We start from the raw sequence: 26,439 nt of genomic DNA, 5'->3' as shown, positions 1-26,439 counted from the left end.
GGTCAGAGGCCTCACCGAAGCAATGCAGGCCATGTAGCAGCAGCAGCACAGCAACAGCCGCAGGCGTCAGTGCAGTTGGAAAGAGCATCGTCGGAGTTCCAAAATCTGACAATAGGGTGGGCCACTTGGGCCAGTCGCCCTGTCTTTTTCGGAAAGGGGAATCCGAGGGTGGAGAGCCCCCAGTCTGATCACAATTCCACTCCCGGAGGATCCCTACCCCCACTCTGCCAGAAGACCCTTGAGACCCGTAGTCGAGAGGACCTCCTGGATCGAAGGCTCTAGGAGATGAACCGACGGATCGAAGAGCTCCGCCACGCTCTCCCTGCTTATGGTGAGGACATCTATACTGACCCTCCTTTTTCTCAAATGATCATGCAGAAATCGATCCCGCCAAACTTCAAGCTCTCCCAATTCGAAAGCTATGATTGGACCTCAGATCTGGTTGACCATCTGGAGGCCTTTCGGACAATGATGCTGCTCTATGGCATGCCAGACGCCATCCTGTGTCGAGTTTTTCCATCTACCTTGAAGGGAGCAGCAAGGAACTGGTACTTGGCACTGAAGTCGGGTACTATCTTCTCCTTTGATCAAATGAGCCACCAGTTTGTGGCTCATTTTGTTAGCAGCCGGCATCTCCAGAGAGGTTCGGAGTCCCTTATCAACATCAAGCAGAAGGAGGGAGAATCCATCCGAGCCTACGTCAACCGCTTTAACGTCGCCGCACTGGAGGTCCGAAACTTGGACCAATCGATCGCGATGGCCGCCCTAAAGGGCGGTCTTCAAAAGAACGATCTTCTATTTTCTCTAAAAAAGAGATATCCCAGGGACTTTGCTGATTTGCTAGCTCGGGCTGAAGGACATGTCCGAGCAGAAGAAGCCTTCAAGATGAAGGACGAGGAGGCCATGAAGCAGCGGTAGGCGGGGGACTCCAGCAAGCCCGTAGTTGAAAAAGGGCCGAGTGAAGCTCAGCCACGTTCTCAAACTCTCTCCAGACACAAGCGTGTCCAGACTCCTCTTCGAGCTCGTAGGCACAGGAGCCCAGACCACAGAGTTCGGCAGAGCTCTCCCCCGGGAAGATTCCACAGCTACGCCCCTCTCAACACATCAAAAACTCAAGTGTTGATGGAGGTTAGGGAACAGCTGCCAAGGCTGGAAAGGATGCGCACACACCTCGAGAAGCGCAATCCTAACAAGTTCTACCTCTATCATCGTGACCACGGCCACGACACGGAGGAGTGTATTTAGCTCCGAGATGAGATCGACTCATCTCGGAGCTCATCAGATGAGATCGGCTCGACAGATTCATTCGATGCCGACCTGAAGGTAGAAAAGACCGGCCTAGGGCCCTGCCGCAGCCGGAGCCACCAAGGAGGAAGGAGCAGTCTGAAGATCAGCCTCCGATTGGGATCATCAACTCCATCTCAGGAGGACCCCGATGGGGAGCAGACCTTCTGCGGCTATAGGATTCAAAAAATTTGCGAATGTATTATCAATAGCTTTGCCTTAAATAAAAGTTTTATATTTGCATAGTTATCCTTTTAGCATGAGCTTATAATGACAGGAAGTAACTCCCTCATTCAGTCGAAATTAAGCATGTTAGGAATAGGAGGAAAACCTTATCCTAACATGAATAAAGTCGAAGGTCTGGTTACTTAAAGATCGGATGGGGAGAGAGGCCCTCGCAATGGCCCTTATGTGCCCCCACAGCCTTGTTAGGAACAAGAGGAGAACCTCATCCTAACATGAGCAAAGTCGAAGGCCCGGTTACTTAAAGATCGGACGGAGGGAGAGGCCCTCGCAACGGCCCTTATGTGCCCCCACAGCCTTGTTAGGAACAGGAGGAGAACCTCGTCCTAACATGAGCAAAGTCGAAGGCACGATTACTTAAAGATCGGACGGGGGGAGAGGCCCTCGCAGTGGCCCGTATGTGCCCCCACAGCCTTGTTAGGAACAAGAGGAGAACCTCATCCTAACATGAACAAAGTCGAAGGTCCGATTACTTAAAGACCGGACGGGGGGAGAGGCCCACACAATGGCCCTTATGTGCCTCCACAGCCTTGTTAGGAATAGAAGGAGAACCTCATCCTAACATGAGCAAAGTCGAAGATTCGGTTACTTAAAGATCGGATGGGGGGAGAGGCCCTTGCAGCGGCTCTTATGTGCCCCCACAGCCCTGTTAGGAACAGAAGGAGAACCTTGTCCTAACATGAGCTGAAATTGACTGTCGGGAACAAGAAGAGAACCTCATCCTGACGCAAATAAAGACCCAGTCGATCAAGATCGGATGAGGAGGAAGGCCTCCTCAACGGCTCCTCTATGCTCTCATGACCCCGTTAAGAGTAGAGGAAAAATCCTCACTCAAACACAAAAAAAAAGAGAGGGAGAGATGAAAAGGGAAAGCGATGAACTACACCAATGATAAGTAAAAAATAAACTACATCAAAGACACAAGGGACCTCATCTCAACGAGGAAGGATACTCCTATCAAAAAACCCTCAGTCACTAAAAGGGAACTCGACACAGGCCGAGGAAAAATCGACTTCCTCAAAGTAACGAGAAGTTTGGGTCTCCAAGCTCGAGCACCGGGAGGAAGCGTCAAACTCAAATGGCCTCGAAAAGACCTATGGTCATGAACAAAAAAGGCAAATCAATACGGCGGTGATCGAGAACCTTCAAACAACGACAGCGTCAAACAAGACAAAAGATAAAAAAAGTTCGATAAATGATAACTCAATACCAGAATGGATAAGGTAATGGAAAATTTCTTTTTCATTTCATTAGTGAAGTATACATTACAAAGCCTTGAAGGCCTAAAAGAGAAACGACAAGAAAAGAAAAAGAATACATGGAAGGATGAAAGACAAAAAAAAAAGAAAGGAGCTCTAAGGAAGCCCAGCTTCTTCCAACTTCGAGCTCTCGATTTCGGTCCTTATTAGGGATTGCCTTAAGTTTTTGACTTCTTCCTCTAGTTCCATCTTTCTCAGCAGCATATCCCAGTACATCTGGTGGAAACGTCGGCTCTCACCCTCTAACTCTCGAAGCCTCTTCCTCAGGATCTCGGACTCCACCTCGATATTTTTGACTGCCTGCTGCTTGTGGACCAGTTGAATCTTCAGCCACTGCAGTTCGGCCTCCTTCCACCCAAGGGCCACTGACAGTTCTGCCATGGTCCCCCTCAAGGAGCAGAGCTCGTTGGAGTCTTGTGCAGAGGTAAGCTGGACTCTCTCAGACAACTGCCTCCGAAGGCGGGCAACTTCGTCGGTCACCGTCTAAAGCTTCCTTCGGTAGTCCTCTACTTGCCCGCTCCAGCCGACTCGGTAGGCGTTGTAGTTCACCTCAGTGTCCTGCAGCTTCTTTTGAAGGTCAGAGAACTTCTTCGACCAGTCTCGATTGCGGTCGGCTTGGGTTGTGAGCCAGGACGAGCTCCCTTCCAACTGACCGATCTTCTCCCGTGCAGCTGCTAGCTCGACTTCAAGGGAGCTGATCTTGGAAGCCTGAGTCCAAGATCGGTCGCTGGCATATTTCTGGAGTTCCTCAAGCTCTATCACAAAGTCGGCCTTCCTCTGGGTGTATTCCATAAGACCCTTTCTGTGGAGGTCCTGAAAGCGAATAGCCTCTACAGTGACTTTCGAATGGCTCTTCCTCAGCTGATGAAGTTCATCTTCCAGCTTCTTGGATTTCTTCATCAATTGACGAACTTTCCTTCTGAGGTCTCGGATCATCGACTTCAGAGGAATCCCCTGTGGCAGGGGAAGAGCTTCGGTAGAGCACTGTTGTTGGGAGACAAAAGCACCACGACTTAAATTAGTACAAGAAGACAAAAGAGAAGGAAAAGAATGTAAAAGAAAAAAAAAGGGGGGGCCCTCTGTAAAGAAGAATTTGATTTCATTGATTAAATAATTTTTAAGTACAAGAGAATGAAGAAAAGTCATCACAAAAGAAAAATACAAAGCTAGAGGTTCCGGACCTCTGGGGAAAAGTGGAGGGGCTCGGCATCTCCGGAAGATCGGCAGCAGCAGCCGCAGCGATCGACGAGGTCCCAGCTGGAGGAGGACCGACAGCGGCTTCAGATGGTCTAGCTTCATCACCGAACGCCTCATCCAGGAAGTCGAGATCCAGTTCAGAAAACCTTCCAGCCACCTTCTCTTGGCAGAGTTCGAAACCCTTGATGAAGGCGTCCTGACCGAACTGGACCTTTAGATCCTCCATCTCGGAGGAGGCCTTGAACTCCTCTACTGTTCGGGCCCCTGCCTTCGAGACTAGGGACGGGATCCATGCTTTCAGCTCAAAAACCTGTGCCTTCAACTCGAAAACCTACGCCTTCAGTTCGGAGACCTCGGCCTCAGTCTTCTTTCTCTTTTCCTTCAAGGCAGTCCTCAGATCGGACGAGGTTTGTCCCTCCTTTTCCAGTGCCTCCTTGAGACTTAGGGCCTCGACGATCTTCTCCTCGAGGTGGGCGGCCCCAGCCAGGTGACCTTCCTCCGCCCGAGCTGCCTCCCTCTTGACAATCTTCACCACCTCGACATTGGTAACAAGCTGGTGTCTAATCTGCAAGAAAGGTTGGGGAGTCAATATAAAGGCTAAAGAATAAATTAAGTAAAGAAGCAAGAAGGAGAAAAAAGTGAGTTAACCTACTTCGAAAAAAGATCTCAGAGAGTCCCAGACCTGTAGCTCGGGATCAACAAGGACGATCCTCTGGACGACCTTAGGAAGAATGCACATTTCGACCAGTCTCTTTATTAAATCCCTGTTGTTGAAGGGATTTTCCCCTAGGTCATCCTCGGAGCCGCCGGCCCCCTCGATGGTAGCCTTGCGACTGCGGCTCTTCCAAGCCAGGGTCTTCTTTCTCCTCCTCCCTTCAACCCCGGGTGCCCCCTTAGGACGAGCCTCTGGAGCGGGATCCTCGATTGAGGGGCTCCTTGAAAGGGCTCGGGGGACTTTTGGTTCGACATTGGAAGGGACATCGACGGCAACGGCCACCTGAGCAGGTGCGGTCGAGCTTGTCCCTTCTGTCCTGGCTTTCTTCACCGACCCTGAAGTCGAGGTGTCTTTTCTCTTGTGGGTCTTGAGACCCTGGGCTAACCTCCGAGCCATGCCTGCATCCATATCTGCAATAAAAGAAGATCAACATGGCTCAGAGATGGAATAAGAGAAAGGGGAAGCAGCGAAAAAAAAAATGATACCGGCAGGGTTAAGAGGACTCAGGCCGACGTTGAACAAGAGTTGTTCCTTCAGAAGTTTGGAGAGGAGGGGGGCTTGATAGGCCTCGAGCTTTTTGGAGGCTTCGAAGTCATCCCTTTTCAGGCTAGAAGCCCGATGGACAGAATCTCTCAAAGAGCCCCAAGGGGGTAATTCTAGCTCAAAGGTCAGGCATCGGACATAGAAGAACCTCTCCTTCTAGTTGTGGATAGAAGAGGGGGCATCTTTCAGCAACCCCTTTCTATCAAACTGAGGGGAGAAGTACCACCAGTCCTTTGTCGAGGGATGACGCTTGAAAGTGTAGAAGTTCCTAAACAAAGAAAGAGTCGGCCGAACTTCAGCTAAACTACAAAGAGAAAGAAATCCTATCAAAAACCTAAAGGAGTTCGGTGCTACTGAGACTAGAGAAATGTTTAGAAAATGAAAGAGAGCGACGACAAAAGGTGAAAGTGAAAGCCGAAGTTTGGCACGAAAGGCCTTCTGGTACAGACAGAAGCGATCGGGAGGAGGGGTGCTAGCCCGGTCAGTTGGCCCGAGAAGCTCTAGCTCGTACTCCGGAGAAACTCCATACTGAATCCTTATCAGTGAGAGTTCATCCGGAGTCAAAGAGCTGGGGATGGTGTCCGGCGCAAAAACCAGACGAGGTTCGGTCCTAACTACGGGTTCGTCTACGGTATAAGGACTTTGAGGAACTGGGGCTGACGAACTCCTAGAATCGCTAAAAGAGGAGATATCGGAAGACATTTTGGATCAAATGGAAGCCACAAAAATCTCAAAAAAAAAAAAAAAGAAAAACAGCAAATAAGCTCTCAAGGAAGCTAAACGAACAGAATATGAAGAAGAAAGAACAAAAAAATGGCAAGAGATTTCGGAACTAACCTAGGTTGGCCCGAAGAGTGCAGGAAGATGACAAGGATGATGGAAGTCGATCCGGAGGATGCCTAAGGTCGAGAAGGATGCTAAAGGAGGCTGGAGCTCTCGGGGAAGAGGAGGGGACCGAGGGATTCTCTCAGGCAAAGTGAAACCCCTGAAGGAAGAGGACATGTTTAAATAGACCCCGGGGTCCGACGTAATAATGATTGTGGATCTTCTCTGGTCGATCTACGCTCGCCACGTGTCCCACTCACCATGGCAGGCAGCTGAAAATGGCTGACAGCTGACAAAATCATTATTTCACCGTACCTAAAGCAATGCCCTAGTGGGAATTTTGAAAAAATCTTTTCGGATCGCTTTGATTTGAAAAGACTCTGGCACCAGCATGCCAAGCACCAAAATATCTGGCAACCACCGAGTGCGGAATCGAGGGGGGCAACTTTGGCCGTGAGAATTTCTCTGTACTTTCTTCATTCGAAACCCGAACTCGGAAGTAGGGGGACTGGTGTTGGGTATAAAATACCCCTCAGTCAAAGTTTTTAAAAGACCGACCCTTCCAGGGCTTTTCCGACTTCCGACCTTGTGTGGCGTCTCTTTGAACCCCCTCAACCATCCGAGCTTCCGGACTTCTCTGACAATGAGCTTCTCCATTCATCTACCGGGCCACTCCAAAGGCTCTCTAGGCTTCACTATCAGCCGACTTTCTACAGTGATCAACTATTCTCCGAATTCCTTCCAGACTTCTTCCGACCGCGGACGACCCTACTCCGAACTTCTTCCGGACTTCGTCAATATTCGAGTTTCTCTGACAATGAGATTTTTACAGTAACCAAATCCCATCCAAGTTTCTACGGTGGTCGACCGTCTTCTGGATTCCAACCGAGCTCCTGCAAGAGCCAAACTTCTACTGCAAATGATCTACTCTGGATCTCTACTGTAAGCGAATTCCATCCGAGCCTCTACTGTAAACGAATTCCTTTTGAACTTCTATTACAGGTGGACTTCAGTCGAGCTCCTATAATGGACAGATCCCAGATGAGCTTCTATAACGGGACAGGCCCCACTGGCCAGGTCACCACTCCGAGCTCCCACGACAATCGATCTTCGACTAAGCTTCTACAATAAGCGATCTCCTTTCAGCCTTCTATAAGAACCAGACTCCGTTCGAACTTCCATAGTGGATGGATATCGGATGAGCTTCTACAACGAATGGACTCCAGTAGCTGGATTTCTACAACGGTCGATCACCTCTGATGTCTGTCGAACCTCCCCAGCCATCAGCCTTCAATAGCATCAGCCGGACTTCCACAACGCCATCCAGACTTCCATAGGATTTCCAGACTCCTCCAGCGGACGAACCTCCCCAACGCCATCCGAAGTCCACCGCCGACCGACCCTCCGCCAGATTCTTCATGAGATCGGACTTCTCTAATGGATAATCTTCAGACGAGCTTCCACATCAGGCAAATTTCAGACGGACTTTTCTAGCAATCAGACTCCTACCAGACTTCACCAACAGAAAGTCTCCATCTGAGCTTCTACAGTAGATGACTCCTGCCTGTAGCATCAGCGCCCGAGGCATCCGACAACAGTAGACTCGTCAGCAACCTCAGAAACATCCGAGCTTCTCCTAGAACGATGGGATAAAGAGCCATTCTGCTCCATCAGACATCACAGTCGAGCTCCAGCCGACAGATCCAAACTCTCTGGCAAGTCACGACAATGGCCACTACCCTACTCCACTCTCTGCAACGGATTCCACGTGGCTCCACCACTCTCTGGTAAGTTGCGACAACAGACACCACTCCACTCTCCAGGCTCTATCACTCTCTGGCAAGTCACAACAACAGACACCACTCCACTCTCCGTAACAAACTCCACATGGCCTTGAACGACCCCTGACGCCATTACTCTCTGTAACAAACTCCATGCGGCTCTGAACAGCCCACTACCAGGCGGTTACAGATGTTGCTGTCAATCAGTTACGCTCTCTGTCTATAAAAAGGGACCCCCAGATATGTTCTTCTCTAAGCTAAAAACTTTATCTCGAAACTCTGCTAAAATTCTCACTCGAGCACTCCATTTCTGTTGAGGTAGAGTACTGACTTGAGCATCGGAGGGTCTTACCGGAGCACCCCTAACTTCGATTTAGACTTTTCTTACAGGTCTCGACGGCGACTGCGGTCATCTCAACTCCAGCAACTCCGACTTCGATGGAATTCTGCACCAACAATAGGGATTAGGACAGTATGGTTCTCTGGTAGAGGTAGTAGGAGTATTGGATGTTTTATAGTCTCAAGATTGCCTTACCTGATCCTTCTCTTTAAAGAATTGACCTTTTGGAGATTGGATGCCAAAATATGCTTTTCTGTAAAAACATGTTAAAATCAATTCATAATATTCAGCAGCAATCAGGAGAGTATTCTCTTGTAGATATAGGTAGTTAATTAGAAACTTCATAACTTTTTCAAAGTCTTTCTTTTGATTAAATATATGAGTTCACCATATTTCATTAAATAGTAAGTAATTTTTCAAAGAGAGTTGTGGAATAAGACAGAAGGGATATTTTTGTTCCTTGTCCTAGTTTTTGTTAAACTTTATATTTTTGTCAAAGAAACAAGGATATGAATTTTTTAGTTGAATTGAGGATTCATGCACCAGTCTTTTTTGATTCTAGTCTCTTTTTGTAAATCTGTTAAAGCATTTTGTTTTTAAGATTTTATCATCATACAGAACAGACTTCCTATTCTCAAACATAATAGTTAAGGATGATGAATTTTGGTAAGTGCCATATAGAAATCAGCAGTAAAATTAAAGCATTTCCAGAAAAATTTTAATTGTTGTTTATTTAAAAGTTTATCAGATAACTTTAGGACTGGATCTAATGGGAGTATGATATTATGATCTAGTTGGATTTTAATTTGAAAAGGTTCTATTACCTTTTCTGATAGTATTAGTCCATTTCTTATTATAGTCCTAAAGAATGTTTGCAGGTATTTCCATTGTTGCTTATCATGGATATCTATAATTATAAAATAAGCAAAAGGAAGAAGAATTTGTGTCTACTCAATTAATAATATTATATCAAATCTAAAGTAACTCTTGGCTCCATGAATTCTTTTCAGTATGTTCTTTGGGATTAAAGTGTTATATTTTATCCATTGTGATATTTTGTATAAAGATCTATGATCATTCATTAATTTTAATCTTCTTCTTATCCTTTTTTGATATTTAGATTTTGGTTTTGTATTGCTTTTATAGGAGAATTTTTGTACATATTTTGAAAAATCTTTAAAATTATAGCAAGTTTCAAACAATATTCTCTGGTTGTCTTGTGTAATGATTTCTTTTTCTATAACAGTAAAGGGTTTGACATGGGCTAAGAAAAGATTTCCTAATACGACTTCTTGTTTTGGAGTTTTGACTAATAAGAATGATATTTTAATACAGAGTTTTTCTATGCATACATGAAGTTCAAAGATCTTATGGTTTACTTTCATATTTCTTCCTTCGATAGTTTGGAGGTTTTGATCAAATCTTTCAAAGTATCTTGAAGGAATTAAGTTTTGTCTAATACAGTTTACATCAGCTCCAAAATCTAATAAAGCTTTATGTCTAAATTGATATCCATCTTTTAGTTTAAATAGAACATCACAAATCCATTTTTCATTCAGTTTCTTAGGAGACTTTTGAGTTTTCCTATCAAACCTTCTTTTAGATCTTTTATATTTCCTTTTATATAATTTATCTATTAGAGTTCCAAATTTATAGCTAAAATCTTTTAATTTGTAGAGATCATTTATTCCTTTTCTTTTGTGTAACCCTATAAATTGATCTCTGGTAGATTCAAGTTTACTAAAAAGAATTATTCTATCTGCCTTACTGATGGTACCTATATCTCTTAAATTAACTTTTAAACCTAAAGGAGATAGTTCTAAAGAGAAGTTTTTCAAACCTAATATAGCGAAGTAAATTTCTCTATACCATCTAAACTTACTTAAATTATTACTCTTAAGACTACTTAATTTATTATTAATGCCTACATGTAGATTATCTATAATGTTCAAAGGATGATCTAAAGGATTGTGGCCTTTAGACTTCTTCTGAACAACATCTAGGTTAGTAGAAAAGATTTTTCACTAATCTTTCAATTGCTTTAATAAGTAATTTATCATTGTCTCAACAACTGAAATTTGTGAATAAATATGGATCTTACAGGCTTTCAAGTGTATTATTGTCAGTTGATAATAATTATTGATGATATAATAATCTGTAAGTCCATCAGAGTTTTAGTCAAGAGTTCTTCTCATAGAATGAATAGTGGATAAGTTGTCAAATATCTCTGTCAACTGTGAATCCACTAAGTTTGATCTAGGATAATGATTTATTATCCTAGAGACCAAAACTACTAGTTTATAATTAGGAATTGGTTTATCTTTAGTGCTTTCCTAGATAGATAGTTTTCTAACTATATTTTCTCTACTAACTATTCTCTTATCTTCAAAATTTTTTGAGATTAAGAGATTATTAATTTCTATAGGAGTACTAATTCTTAAGGGACTACTAGTTCCTATATCCTTAGAGAAACATGAAGTTTCATGAATTTCTTTAGATATAGGGATAGATCTACTGGATAAGAGTGACTGATTTAAGGTAGACTGATTTAAAGATTTTAAATCAAGTAAAGAGCTGGTTTAATCTTTAAATCGAACAGATCACATGTAGAAGCACATAGATCAAATATAAAAGCATCTTCTTCAAGTATTTCATTCGAAAGAGTTTTATCAACTTGGTTCAATATGATTTCATTTAATTCTCCTAAAAACTCTTTTTCTAATTGTGCTTCTGAATGGTCAGATATTGGAGGTACCTTAGTTAGATCCAGATGATCTTTCTTAGTAATTTCACTGTAATTTTTGATTGGTACCATCAATTGCCTTAAGCTTAGGCTTGACTCAGCAGATAAATATATAGGGTTTAGATTAACTTCAGTATCAGGATCACAAACAGTCTCAATGATTTCATCAAAAGATTCTCTTTGATCAAAGTTTTATTAGATTCTTCAAATAAATCATTTTCACTTTCAACTTCTAAGAGATTGGGTCTGGCATCTGTCTTTATAGAAAAGTCACCAATCAGATTGGGTATTGTATCGATCTTTATAGAAAAATCTCCAATCTTAACTAACAAATTGTCATAATAATCTAGATCCAATTCAGATTTCCTTTTATCCTCTATAAGGCTATCAATTTGAGTCTCTTTAAAGCTAAGAGAATGATTCATACAGTTCTGTTCTTTTTATCCTGATTTAAATGCTCAAAGATTTTAATAGAATAAGTTTTTTTATGATCCTTAGTTATTGCTTTCAGCAAACTGGTGCTTTTTTCCTTTGGAGCAGTCTTTGGTTTACTAGATTTTGAGGCGACTTTTAGATTTTCAATAAAAGTTTTATCAGGCTTTTGACATCTTGTTTTTTCTTTTCTAGATAGAGATATTATCCAGTTTTAAGAAAGAACTTTAATTTCAAATTTTTGATATTTAAGATTTATATTTTCAAGATCTTTAGGATAATATTTTATAAACCATCAAAGAAAGGAATATTTCTTTCTTCAGTCCTCATTTGGGTAGACCATACTTCTCTTATAAAACTTTGTTGTTTTTATTATATATTCTATAAAATCATTTTTTTTATTTTTAATAGAATTAAAGTCTGTACTTAGTAGTTCCCTTTCTATCTAAAAATAGCTACTCTTAAGTATTTATCATCTAAATATGTGTCAAATATGTCTTTAACTATTAATCTAGCTATTCATTTTATATCTATTTTTACGTTACCTAGAGAATCGAATGAAGTTTTTATTTTAAGTTCTATACTATAATCATCTAACCTATCTTCTAGCTCCTCAATGGTTATAGTTTTTCCATTCATTTTGCTTTTTAGAGACATTGTTGAGTTAAAAGAGATTTTTTCAACGTGAATAATCATCAGATCAGAAATAGTTAAATTTCTCACTCATTTCATTTTTCAGAAGTTCGACAAGAGATCTAAGAATATCAGCCATAGGGACAACACCAACAGTCAATTTGTGACTTACCATCCTAAATGCCTTTCTTCACGGTTAATATGGGATTTACTGCACTACCTGTCCGATCATGCTCTATACGACTAAAAATTGATAGATCCCCTCTCTGACATGAAAATGGCTCTGATACCAGATTGATCCAGACCAACGCATGTACATGTGGAAGCAGCAGAGTTGGTTGTGTGTGTGTGAGTGTGTTGGAGCTACAAATGTATGATAATTCGCAAGTCCTAACAGACTCTCCTGATGCAGATCAGGAATCTCGATAACCATAAGGTGGAAGTATCATAGTGCCCAGCAGTAAATTATCACAACAATGTGACACAATAGTAAAAGCTACGTGCGTACGTATAGAAGCAGCAAATGGATAGACTACGTGCGTACATATAGAAGTAGCAAATGGATAAACGAACTATAAGGTATACGATACTGCTCGCATGCACCATATAACTAACAGTCCACAACCCAGAAGTAAAAGCAAAATGATTATAATTGAAGAGTAAAAAAAGTCAAGCCTACAGATAATACTGCTTAAACACAAAGGTAAAAGTCTAACAATTAGACATACAAAAGGGATCTAAAGGATAGAAAGATGGACAGACAGATCTACAATCATTCAAATAAGAGATGATCAAGATACAAACTTAAACTAAGGTACAGGCTAATGGAAGGTTAAGACGAACTAAAGCACAAACTAAGAAAATACAAACTGAAACATAAACTAATGGAAGCATAGACAAAGATATAGGCAAAAGGTAAACTAGAAAGTATAAGTTAATGAATTAAATTTTTGAATAACTAAAACTATCTAGATTGCAAGTAAACAAACTAATATAAGAATAAGAAGCATAAATGCAATTAACAAACTACTAGCATAAAGCATAAATGTAGTAAATAAGCTACTGATCAAATTATACTACTGAGTAGACTACTAAGCTATGATTAACAAACTTAAAAAGATAAACTAACTAAAATTAAAAAGATAAATTAACTGCAGTAAATAAGACTAATAGAATGAACAACCTAACTATTATGGTAAATAAAGCTAAATTAAGTAAGAGCAAACCAAAGTGAAAAAGACTACGAACAGAAAGAAATAAAATTTAACTAAAATAAAAACAAAGATAAGTACTAAAACAAAGCTTAATATAAGTATAAAAAAATAAAATTAAAAGTGGAATGGACAGAACTAAGTTTAATGAAATAAAACTACTTTATATAAAGTAAAAGATAGAACTAAATAAAGTATAATACTTAAATAACTGAACAAAAAAATAAACAAAAGCTTAAAGTAAAATAGAATACTTTAACTAATTTAATAGCATATAATCGCTCCATTGTTTACTTCGCGATTGCATGATAGATTGCACTATATTTTTAGAACAATCTTATAACATGTTATAGGTAGTATTTTGATACGATTGCAATGCTGTCGTTAGGACACCATGATTATCAATCAAATTTTGACTTCAATAAAAATTAAAAATATATAGAAGGTAGTGAGTTGGATCGAATCCATAGAGAAGGTAAGATTTTGATTTGAAATCTTTAATTTTACAAAAAAAAATAAAATTTTAGAGAAAAAAATTTAAGTCAAAAAATAAAAATTAAAAGTGTAAAAAATAAATCTGATACTAAGATCTACTATTTAGATCCTAGCTTCTACTTACAATAAAAATAAATAATAAAAATTTAAAGTGCATAAAATAAATTGATACTAAGATCTACTAACTAGATCCTAGCATCTACTTGTAAAAAAAGTAAAAGATACAAATTTAAAGTGCAAAAAAATAAATTTTGCATTAATTGAAATTAAAATTCAAGTATAAAGAATTTAAAAAAAATAATAAAATAAAATAAAAATAAAATTATAATAAGAATCTGAAGTTTATCAGTCCAGCCTTATCGAGAAGATGATTGATGACCTCTCCTTCTTCCATCATAGTCCGTAGAGCCAACTGACTTCTCTCCTTCTTTTTCTTGGATCCCTAAATCTATCTAATTTTTTTTTATACTTTCTACTCAATTTTTCTGCTCCCAAAGCTTATTCCCAGACTTCTTATTTATAAATAAATTTTTTATAATTTTTTGATAGGAAAAGGAGTCCTAAAACTCTTAGAAATTGTTTTAATCTTCTAGAAATATTTTTGGCTATCGAATCAGCTTTGGACCACCCAGATCTAATCAAAATCCATAGTTTTAATCTTTCTCTCAGTCGAATTCATTCTCAGCCATCCGATCTGGGTTTTGATGAAGTTCTGGCCATTAGATCGCATAAAAGATCTCCAATTTAAAGTCGAAAACAACCTCAGCCGTCCGATCACTTGATGGATCGCTTCTGGGCCATCGGATTATGCAAAAATCCCTCTTATAAACTGGTAATGGATACTGACCGTCGGATCTGGGTCGAAATGAATTTCAGCCATTAGATCGCAACCAAAATCCTTCTCTCATTGTGAGCCATGCTTGTGGACCGCGTGAAGTTTCTTGTGGACTGCATCCTGGCTCTGTGGACCGAGTGACCGGTCCATCATACACCGAAGGTAATATTTTTTATTTTTTAAGATATTTTGGCTTGATTTTTGCTCTGATTTTTGCCAAAAAAATTGAAAAATAAATTTATTAAATTTTTTAAAAATTTCTCATCATTTTAATGCTTAAATTATTCAATTGAATTAACATCTATTTTTCATAAATATATTTTAATTTTATATTTTTTATAATATTATTTATTTTTATAAGAAAATTTAATTTATTCATGAAATTAGGTTTTTAAGAAGATGTAAATACCATAAATTATCAAAAATATCTTCAATAAATATAAAAATATATCACTTATCACACCCTTCAATTTGAACTTTGCTCGTCTTCGAGTAAAGAAAAAATTTAGAATCAAGTACCATTTAACTTAAAATCTCAAATTTCACCAAATAATTTTCAAAAGGGCTACTGATGTTCAGTAGAGTGAAAATGAAGTATATCATTGGGGTATTAATACTAGTCAATATAAGAGTTAAACTAAGAACACTAAATTTTTTTTAAACTTTTTCAAATTATTGCTACCTTTATCTCTAAATTATTAACCTTCATATGGACAAGTATATTGTTACTTCTGTCCTTCATTTATTGATTGATTTTTTTTTTTAAATATTGTACTACTATTGAGTGTCTTAACCCCTTAACCTTTTTGTTTGACTCATGTAACAAGTTTTCAGCAACGACTCCCAAACCAGACGGCTTTAGGGCACTAGGTATAAAATACCTCTCAGACCTACTTGCTCGAATCAAACAGGCTACGAGTTAAAACTAGCTTTACAACAAAGCTTCTTTATCTTTCATATCTTTTGACGTGAAACTCAATACTTGCTTAGGTAAAGAGGCCCGATTACTCAGTATGAAGTACTTGAAATTTTTTTTTTTTTTTATTTTTATATAAAGAAATATATAGTTATCCTACACAAATCCATAAAAAGTTAACTCTTCTTTGATGTTGGTAGAAAACTTTAGAAATGCTCAAAGAAAACTGTTTAAGTTCTAAACTTAACTCTTTATTAAGTTTTCTTAATACTTGATCTCTCAATATCTCATAAACTCTCTATTCTTTACATCAATTTTTTTTTAAAAATACTTGGTTTAACTTGATTCTTAAGTATAATCAGGTGCTTAAATGCTAAACACTAACTTACTTGAAGATTTAAAAAAAAAAAAATTATTCTCCCCCCAACTTAATCGACATTGTCCTCAATAGAGTAGAAGAAATGAAGGGTGCATGCAAAGAAAAAGAAAAGGAGAGATGTCATCTAATCCAGAAATCTTTTTAAAATTGATTCTTCCCTAACTTAGTCAAGATTATCTTCAGATCCTTACAAAAGATACTAAGTAAGACTTGATTGACCTAAATAAAATATAAAAGATAGCAAAAAATATAAAACTAAAAATTGAAAACTGGGTTGTCTCCCAAGAAGCGCTAAGTTTACCGTCTTCACCCAGACCATGCCAATTCTTACTTATCCTATATCAAATATTGGATTAACAAATTTCAATGATTTTGGATTGCCAATCTCAAGAAGATGGTCTTTAATAAATTTTAATATTTTATTACCAATCTTTAAAAAATATTTTACATCTCTATTTTTAATTATAGTAAGATAATTTTCAGATCCTTGTTTGTTGAGAATTTCTCCTCTTTGTTCTTCTATAATGCTCATAAATTGAGTTTTTAGTTTAGGAGTTGAGTTTGATGCACGGGATGCTGGAAGGGTATCAGTTGATTTTAAACATATGTACTTAGATGTGACCAAGGGTAATTTCAGTTCTGGAGGAGGTGATTTTAAAGTGGAAGAACTGGCTTCTAGGGCTGAAGGGAATGGAACTTTTGATGAATATATCTTGGGTAACTTATCCGCTCTCTTCTCTTTATCACTTAGATCAATATCAGTACTAGGCTCAGGTTCTTCTATTGGGCTAGTCTCAGTACTAATCTCCTCTTCTAAATTTTCTTTTTGGCTAGCATCAGTACTAGCCTCACTCATCTGGACTTGATATGGGTCCTTAAGAATTCTATCACTTTTAAGTTTAAAGATTGTATTGTTACTTTCAAATTGGAGATTCTTAGGTGGGACATTGGATTGATGACTAGGTCCAGGTGATTGATGGATGGGTGGGTCATTTTCAAAATTTGATATTGGGTCGTTTGGCAATTGACCTAGTTCTCTCCTCATGGTAGATTCAGTTAATTGATCTATTTGTACTTCTAGCCTAGCGAGGGATTGCTGTTGGGTCATGATCATTTGTTGAAGTTGGCTAAATCTATCGTCGGCTAGATTGATCTATTGAGGAGGTGGGTATAACGACTGATTATAATAGGATGGTTGAGTAGGCTGACTACTATTATAGATATAATTTTGGTATTGGGGCCTATTCTGAAAGTTTTGTACAGAAAAAATTTGGATATGAGCTTGAGTCTGTTGGGATCTCTAAAAAAAATTAGGATGGTTCCTCCAATCTTGATTATATGCATTTAGGAATGGGTCATCGACAGAATTAGAGTAACCTTGAGCAGCTTGAACTTGTTCTTGGATGAAAAGTAAAAACTGTGCAGCCATAGGACATTCACTAACATGATGGGCTGGGCTAGCACAGATAGAACAAATCTTTTGATAATTAGAAGGTTGTGTGTATTGCACGGGAGATTGTAGATCTAAGGCTAGGCATTTATCTATAAGAAGGTCGACTTTATCTAATTTTTGAGCTATCAAGTTCAAATCGATCTCAAGACTAGAGTCAGAATATTTGATCCTATAAAATGATGGGAACATCAATGGGTTATAGGCGGAAGAAATAAAATATTCTTTTATCTGCTTAGGTGGTTCTTAAAATTTCTAGCCATTTTATTATTAGGTGTAACATGGATTAGCCATTTAATTTTAAAATTAGGTTTAACTAGATCAAAATAAAAAAATTATACCATGCATGTACCGGTGCAAATCCTAATATGTGATTGAGCTTTTTTTTTAAAAAAAAAGAAAGAAAAAGAAAAGAGAAGAGGAAGAAAGAGAGAAATTCTAAAGGTAAGATCCTTAAGAAAGCTCTAGACCTAAAGACGAAAGATAAGAAGAATTAGTTATGGTTAAGTGTTAATTGCAATCAAGTTAGCAAGCAATTAAACTTAGACACCTATGGATTTCTTAGACCTAACAGTTTGATATAGACTGACTTAGCCAAAATACAAATTGGGTTTGTTCTCACTTCCTTTAACTAGCCAGGTAAGAGGTGGAGTCATGGGGGTCCCCCCATTGCTTGCCTTAGACACCAATTGAATTGGCCAAGTAAGCTAACGGAACCAATTAGATAACCACGAGTCCACTTAGACAGAGCCTTTATAACCTCTTGCCTTAGACACCAATTTCAGGGGTGAGTCCAAACTTACTTTGTACTTGACTTCACCATAATACTCAAACTGAACTCAATTGATCCTAGGGGTTAATGTTTACTTGATTTTAGTTAGGTTTGGGTTAATGCGGGATGCTGGTTGGTTGTTTTTGGGCTATGGAAGGGTGATGAGATCCCCACCTTATCTTGTTATGGGTGTTGCCATTAAATTGATTTGAGATGAATATGCACAATCAATTTCAAACAAGAGGTTCTATGCAACTAAATTAGATGCATGAAATTAATTAAACTTGAAAGCTTACCTTGTCTCCAGTGATCACCAAAAGAAATCTAAGATGATGAATGCTTCTAACAATTAAGTTTCTACTCTTATCATACAATTTTTATTAGATTTATGTGGATGAATTTTAGGTTAATTTAAAAAAAATAGTAATTAATACTAAAAAAAATAGTTAGGATTAGGGTTGGGATTTATCTCACCAAGCAAAATTTGAAGCTTTCTACCTTTCTTTTTTTGAATTTTTGAAATTTTTTTTCTACACAAAGATAAAAAAATAAAAAAGTTAGTAAGTTAAATTTATAAGAAAATCAAAAAAATCAAACAATAATATTGATGCCTTCCCCGACAACGGTGCCAAAAATTGATACGATCGCGATGCTGTCGTTAGGACACCATGATTATTAATCAAATTTTGACTTCAATAAAAATTAAAAATACATAGAAGGTAGTAAGTCAGGTCAAATTCACAGAGAAGGTAGGATTTTGATTTAGAATCTTTGATTTTTACAAAAAGAAAATAAAATTTTGGAGAAAGCAATTTAAGTCAGAAAATAAAAATTAAAAGTGCAAAAACTAAATTCGATACTAAGATCTACTATTTAGATCCTAGCTTCTACTTACAATAAAAATAAATAATAATAATTTAAAATGTATAAAATAAATTGGTACTAAGATCTACTAACTAGATCCTAGCATCTACTTACAAAAAAAATAAAAGACAAGAATTTAAAGTGCAAGAAAATACATTTTGCATTAATTAAAATTAAAATTTAGGTATAGAGAATTTAAAAAGAATAATAAAATAAAATAAAAATAAAACTATAATAAGAATCTGAAGTTGATCAGCCCAACCTTGTCGGAAAGATGGTTGATGACCTCTCCTTCTTCCGTCGTACTCCGTAGAGCGAATTGACTTCTCTCCTTCTTTTCTTTGGGTCTCTAAATTTATCTAATTTTTTTCTATTTTTTTCTATACTTTTTACTCAATTTTTTTGCTCTCAAAGCTTATTCTCAAACCTCCTATTTATAGATAAATTTTTTATAATTTTTTGATAGAAAAAGGAGTCCTAAAACCCTTAGAAATCATTTTAATCTCTGAGAAATATTTCTGACCGTAGGATCAGCTTTGGACCACCCAGATCTGATCAAAATCCATAGTTTTAATCCTTCTCTCAGTCAGATTCATTCTCAATCATTCGATCTAGGTTTTGATGAAGTTCTGGCCGTCGGATCGCATAAAAGATCTACAATTCAAAGTCGAAAACATCCTCAGCCATCTGATCGCTTGATGGATCACTTTTGGGCCGTCGAATCATGCAAAAATCTCTCTTATAAACTGACAATGGATGCTGACCATCGGATCTAGGTCAGGATGAATTTCAGCCATTGGATCGTGCCCAGAATTCTTCTCTCGCTGTGAGCCGTGCTTGTGGACTATGTAAAGTTTTCTATGGATCGCGTCCTGGCTCTATGGATCAAGCGACCGATTCACTGTGCACCGAAGGTAATATATTTTACTTTTTAGGATATTTTGACTTGATTTTTACTCCAATTTTTACCAAAAAAATTGAAAAAAAATATATATTAAATTTTTCAAAATTTTTTCATCATTTTAGTGCTTAAATTGTTCAATTGAATTAACATCTATTTTTCATAAATATATTTTAATTTTATATTTTTTTAATATTATTTATTTTTATAAAAAAATTTAATTTATTCATAAAATTAGATTTTTAAGAAGATGTAAATACCATAAATTATCAAAAATACTTTCAATAAATATAAAAATATACCACTTATCATATTTGGGTTGTTTATCCTAATTGATCCATTGTTTACTTCACAATCTCTACCAACCTTACGATTATTTATCCTTAAGAGACTGATCCATTGTTTACTTCATAGCCTCGATAGTATTTCGATTGTTTACCATCGTGCTATAGTAACATGCTACAGCACGCAACAGTACTGCACAATATTTTTACTATAGTACTGTAAGTGCATATGCTACAGTAATTAGCTACAGTAATATAAACAAGCTTAAAGCATAAAAAAAGATTTAAAATATAATTAAAAATTATAATAAGAAAAGAAAATAGGCTTTATTTATAAAAACATACTTACATAGAGTCTGATGAAATTAAAATACACACCGTACAAGCTTTATGTACACTAATCAAGCTTAAGCAAACTTAAATACAAACTACAAGCGCTAATATATGCTAATACATGAATAAACACACTAATAAGCACACTTATTTACAAACTCACATGGATTATCGGCTAAATGAAAAAGTTTTGTGGGACTTCTATGGAGAAATCTGTGGAAAGAAGAAGAGTGAATATTATATTGGAAGAAGGGAGGATATGGAGGTGGAGGAGTATTTTAATGTGAAAATAGAGAGAAAGATGGGAGAAATGGTTTGTTTAATGGGTGAAGGAGGGAGTGGATGAATATTTTAAGGGAGGATGAGGTGTAGTGGTGGATTAAATAGTAGAAGTGGTGGAGAAGTTGATTAGTATATGTGGAAGAAGCCAAAGGAGAATGAGAGGATGCTAGCTCGTGGAAGAAATGGAGGATGCTTTCACCTGGAGCTGTCCCTGATGAAAGGAGTAGATGAAGAAGATTAAGGAAAAGTAAGAGAGTTTCGAGGATGAAGATGAATGCTTCATGGAGAAGATGAAGGGATGAAGAGGGAAGAAGAGGATTAGAAGAGGTTTAGAGAAAAAGGAAGATCGAGATGAAGTAGAGGAACTCTGCCATTAGCCCGAAATACCTCTCAGCTTGCCTCTCCGTGCTCCGCCTCCTCCTGGATGAATGCCTTCCTCTTTATTTATAGGCGAGGGAAGGAACTATGCAGACTTCAATTGATTTGGAATCCGACGGACTTCAATTGATTTAGAATTCAGAAGCTTATAGAAGTCAGAACTGAAGTCAGAATTTAATTGATTTTAAGTCCAATTTTCTATAGCATCTTATCGTCTCTATATAGTATCAGGAATCTTCCTATAGATAAATAGTGGTGATGTCAGAAATCTTCCTGTAGCTTGCTTGTCATCTTTAGATCCTGGTGTAGATCGATTTTTGAAGATTATTCATCTTTGAGAATTAAACTGACTTCAAAAGTAGTAGTAGTGGTTGTAGAGATGGTTAATAGAAGAGCCACTAGATTGTACCTACAAAGAAAATTTTTTTCTACCAAAAGATTGGTAGAAGGGTTAGTGGAATGCTTTTTTTTTTTGATGTCGAAGAGTAAGGCAAGGTTGAAAGAGTCATCAAATCCTTGGGTAGTCTTATCTTCTTCTTCATCTGGATGAAAGAGAATCATACTATTCTAGGAATATTCTAGTTCATTCTTTATTTTTTCATGATAATTTTCTGGATTCAGCAGAATATCTTAACTTTCTTTTTTCTCTGGTACTAGTATGGGTAGGTCTGTGGTAACCTATATCCTTCCATCTATCTAGCATTTCTCTGCTCAAAAACTTTTGCTCTTGGCTGTCCAATATACTTCTTTGTAATTAGAGAGTATATAATCCTCCATATCAGTATTTTTTATAAATTCTTCTACCTCTATTCCATTGATAAACTTGAATTGGTTGCATCTGGGGACATATTCAGTTTCTCTTTATGAGAGTAGTGTTATATGATAAATCTGAAAAGGATATATAATTTTCTCAATTTTTCTTTCTTCAATGCTGCTATATATCAATATGTCTAATTTTCTTCTGCCTTTTCGAGCTTACTTCAGAATAGTAGTAACTACGTCTGGGAATATATCCATAGGATAAGAGTAGTCAATAGTAACTTTTTTGACTAATCCTTTATATAGTGCTCTGATCATAGTTTGAGTTGCTTTGATGTTGTGTTGGGTATGATAAGTATTGGCTAGTACTACTCTATTGCAAGGTAGGGATGTAATTCTCTGAATATTTTTTTGGCTTCATGAGGTTGTATTATTTTGTCAAAAATAATGCTCTAAAGATCAAGAGTTAAATCTTCTTGTACTTTCTTCAAATAACTCATCCTTTTCTTTTTTGGCTCATTATATATATATATTTTTAGATTGTCCTTCAAGAGAGATAAAGAGTGGAGGATGAAGATTTTTAGGGTTAAGGATTTTACCTTTCTCAGAATCATTCAGGCTGGATAGGTGTTCTCCTTTAATAATATTCCTGTTAAAATAAAGAGGTGAGTGTAATAATTTTAAATCCTTTTCTCCCAAAGTGGATGCTACTTCTTTCTTCCTGTCATTCAAAAAGAATTTATTAGATAATGCATTTACAATTTCTACTTCCACAAATCCTTTTAAAAGATCTAAAAAAGATTCTTCTGATTCTGAACAGAATTTAAACATAATATTTTTACCTTTTACAAAGGCAGATATACCTTCATTCATAACTGTGAAGGGATTGATTTGAGTTAAAAAGGGATTTCCTAATATAATTTCTTGTTTTAAGATCATAATTAATAAGAACGAGGTTTTGACATAAGTCTTCTTTATACAAATATAAATTTTAAGAATCTTATAATGTACACTCAAGTTTCTCCCATTTACTATCTGAATCTTTTGAGTTGATTTTTCATAATATATAAGAGGAATTAGATCTACTCTCATACAGTTAACATCAGCTCCAGAGACAATTAAAGCTTTATGTTTAAAGCTATAGCCCCCTTTTAGTTTGAAAAGGATTTCTCAATACCATTTTTGTTTTATATATATGTCAATTGATCCTAAAAAATCTTCAGATGTGTTTTCTTCACTAGTTATTGGAGCTTTTAATTTTTTATATATTTCAGATAGAGCTTCTCTTTCAGTTGTTTCTTCAATAGAGATTTTCTTAATGATTTTTAGTTCTTCTTTAAGTAGGGCTAACTCATTTTTTATGAGAACTTGTTCTTTAATTAACTCATCTAGACTAGATTTCTGAGCTTTCACTACAACAAAATAGGTTATTAGCGATGAAAATTTTTCGTCGCTAATAATCCATTTTCATCGCTAATACATATTAGTGATAAAATTTTGGTTGCTAATAATTCATCACAAATAATCTCATCGTTGATAATATTTTATGATAAAAAAAATTTCATCGCTAATAAATAATTTGTGATGAATTTTTTTCCTTGTTAAAAAAAATAGGATGAAAAAATTTAATCTAAAAAAAGGTATTTGTGATGAAAAAAATCATCGATGATAAATAAAAAGTTAATAGTGATGAAATTATTTTTATCACTATTAATTTAAAAAGTTTTAGCAATAAAAAATTTACATCAAAAAAAAAATTTTTACAGTAAAAATAAGTTATCACTATTAATTTAATAAAAAATAAATAAAATTAAATAATATTAGCGATGAAAATTTTCATCGTAAATAAGATAATTTTTGATAAAAATTTACATCGCTAATAATTATTTATGAAGAAAATTTTTTTATCGCTGTTAATTATATATTTATTGATAAATTAAATTATGTTAGTAAAATATTTTTGGTGATAAATATTTTATCGAGAATAATTCCATCGCTAATAATTTAGTCATATTTTTAAAAAAAAATTATGAATATATATTTTAAATTTATATGTATAATATTTTTTATAAATTAAAAAAATTAAAATAAAAAATTTACATAATAAAATAATAAAAAAATTATTATTTTATTATATTAAATTAAAATTATAAAATATTTAAAATAAAAAAGTACATCAATAAACTATCAAATATCGACATTTGGAGAATGAGCTAAGGATGGAGAGCACTCGATGGAGCTCGGATCGACCTGTTGCTGCCTCATCAGCTGTATCGTCTACTCCATTTATGCCATCTGCTCTATCTGGATCTGAAAGCACTGATAGTCGTTGATGCATCTGCTCCATCATTATTGTCTCGCCTGATTTGTGGCGTTCTAGACACATCTTCTCAGTACAGTTACCAATCAAATTAGTACATAACAAATTTAATTTAAGAATAAATGATTCAATAATTAAATTCAAAAAAAAAAGTTTGAATATCTCCAATGCTCTAGAGCGAGGTTCTTCGATGGACCTCGCCCTCGCCTCACTACCGATGGAGACTGACCTGAAACAACTATAAATAAATCATTAATATGATAGCTATCTAATTAAATAAATTAAATTTTATTATATAAAAAAAATAATAATACCACTCGAACCCACCTCACTCGAACTTATCTCACTAGGATCTGCCAGTGCAGGACCTTTCGATGATGGAAAAAGTGAGGCAGTAGAAATCGGTGAAAGTGCCTCAGCCTCCGAGGTAGACAGCGAACACGAACATCATCGTCTGTATCCTAGTACCATATCTGTAATTCTTGATATATAAATAAATATAATATTAAATAATAATAACAAAAATTATAAGTAGTTGAACATGCAATAAATATAAATAAATTTATATAATAAATATAAAATAAACTATAAGTAGTTGAGCATGCAAAATAATATTAACGCAAAATAATAACACGAAACCTAATCCCGAGGACTCGATGATTTTTTATTTTTTTCTAAAATATTTTTAATCTAAATTTTATTTTATAATTTTTTATTTTTTTAAAAATATTTTTTATCTAAACATATTTTTTTCTAAATAATTTTTTTCCTGAACGAGCTTCAGACTCGGCCTCTCATGGCCCCTACTCCCACGATGCCGGCATCGTCACACATCTCGTACTGCCTGGACTCGACCCCTGCGACCTCCACTCCCATGGCACTGGTGCTGGTGCTGTCACACACCCTGCACCATCCAAACTTGGCCTCCCACGGCCGCCACTCCCACGGTGCTGGCACTATCACAGACCCTGCACCACCCAGATCAGATCTCGATCTGGATCCCAATCCGAATCGAGGTCTCGACCCAAATCCTGACCTCGATCCAATTCAAATCGTGATTCAGATTTTATTTTTATGAATCAAATAATAAATTATTTGATTGATTTTTTTATTTTTTTATCTTTTTTCAATTTTTTCACTTTTTTTTTCTTTTTTTTCTTTTCTTTTTTTCCCCCTCCTTTCTCTCTTCCCTTCTTCCCTCCCCATCATGCAAACCCCTCCCCGCTGTCGCCCCCTCCCCGACCCCGTCTCCCCCGACCGCCCCCTCCTTGGCCCCATCTCCACCGGCGACAGCCTCCCCGACCTCGTCTCCATTGTCGTCGGCTGCCCCCTCATCGGCCCAATCCCCCTCGACCCCATCCTGCCCCCCACCCCATCTCACGTGCCTACACCCTAGACCCCCTCCCTGCCGGCCGACAACCTCCCCACCGGCCGACACCCTCCCCGGCCCCATCTCCATCACTGCCGGTCGCCCCCTTTCTGGCCCCATCCCCCCCTCTGGCCCCATTCCGCCCCGCCCCACCCCCGTTTGGATCCCGCCCCCTCCCCGTCGGTCGACCCCTCCCCGGCCCCATGCTGCCACCGGTGGCCTACGGCACCCCACCCCCCCCCCCACGGATGGCTTCACCCTCCGGTGGCCCAATCAACACAAAAAAAAAGGGTTGAAAATCTTACCTCCGACAAACGGCAAACGGTGGACGGCAGGCGGCACGATCAGCGGACTCGATCGGACGACGGACGGCGGTGGTGGAGAGGGGCTCGTCGGTGGGAAGAGATGGAGGGGAGAGCACGGAGAGAGGAGAGCTCAGGGAGAGGGAGAGAGATTAGGGAAAGAAGAGAGGGGGGGATAAGGGTTTCGTGTGGAGAGACGTCGATTTGATGTTGATTGAAAGTAAGAGTATTAGCGACATAATTTTTCATTGCTAATAATGTTATTAGCGATGGAAACTAATTTTTATCTCTAATAATTCAAAAAAAATTCTTTGATAAAAAAATTTACCACAAAAAAAAATTATTTACGATGAAACATAATTTTTCATCACTAATAACCTTATTAGCGATAGAAAAATAATTTTCATCGCTAATAATTTTTAGTAAAAAAAATTCTCTCATTTTCTAGCTAAAAAAATTCTCTTCCCACCAAAAAAAATTTCTTCGTTAAAAAAATTTCACAAAAAAAAAAAAATATTTGCGATGAAAAAAATTATCATCGCTAATAACATTATTAGCGATGAAAAAATAATTTTCATTGCTAATAATTTCCAT

Source organism: Elaeis guineensis, chromosome 13 (genome assembly GCF_000442705.2).
Source record: "Elaeis guineensis isolate ETL-2024a chromosome 13, EG11, whole genome shotgun sequence".
Lineage (NCBI taxonomy): Eukaryota > Viridiplantae > Streptophyta > Magnoliopsida > Arecales > Arecaceae > Elaeis > Elaeis guineensis.
Note: the sequence above shows the minus strand (reverse complement) of the source record.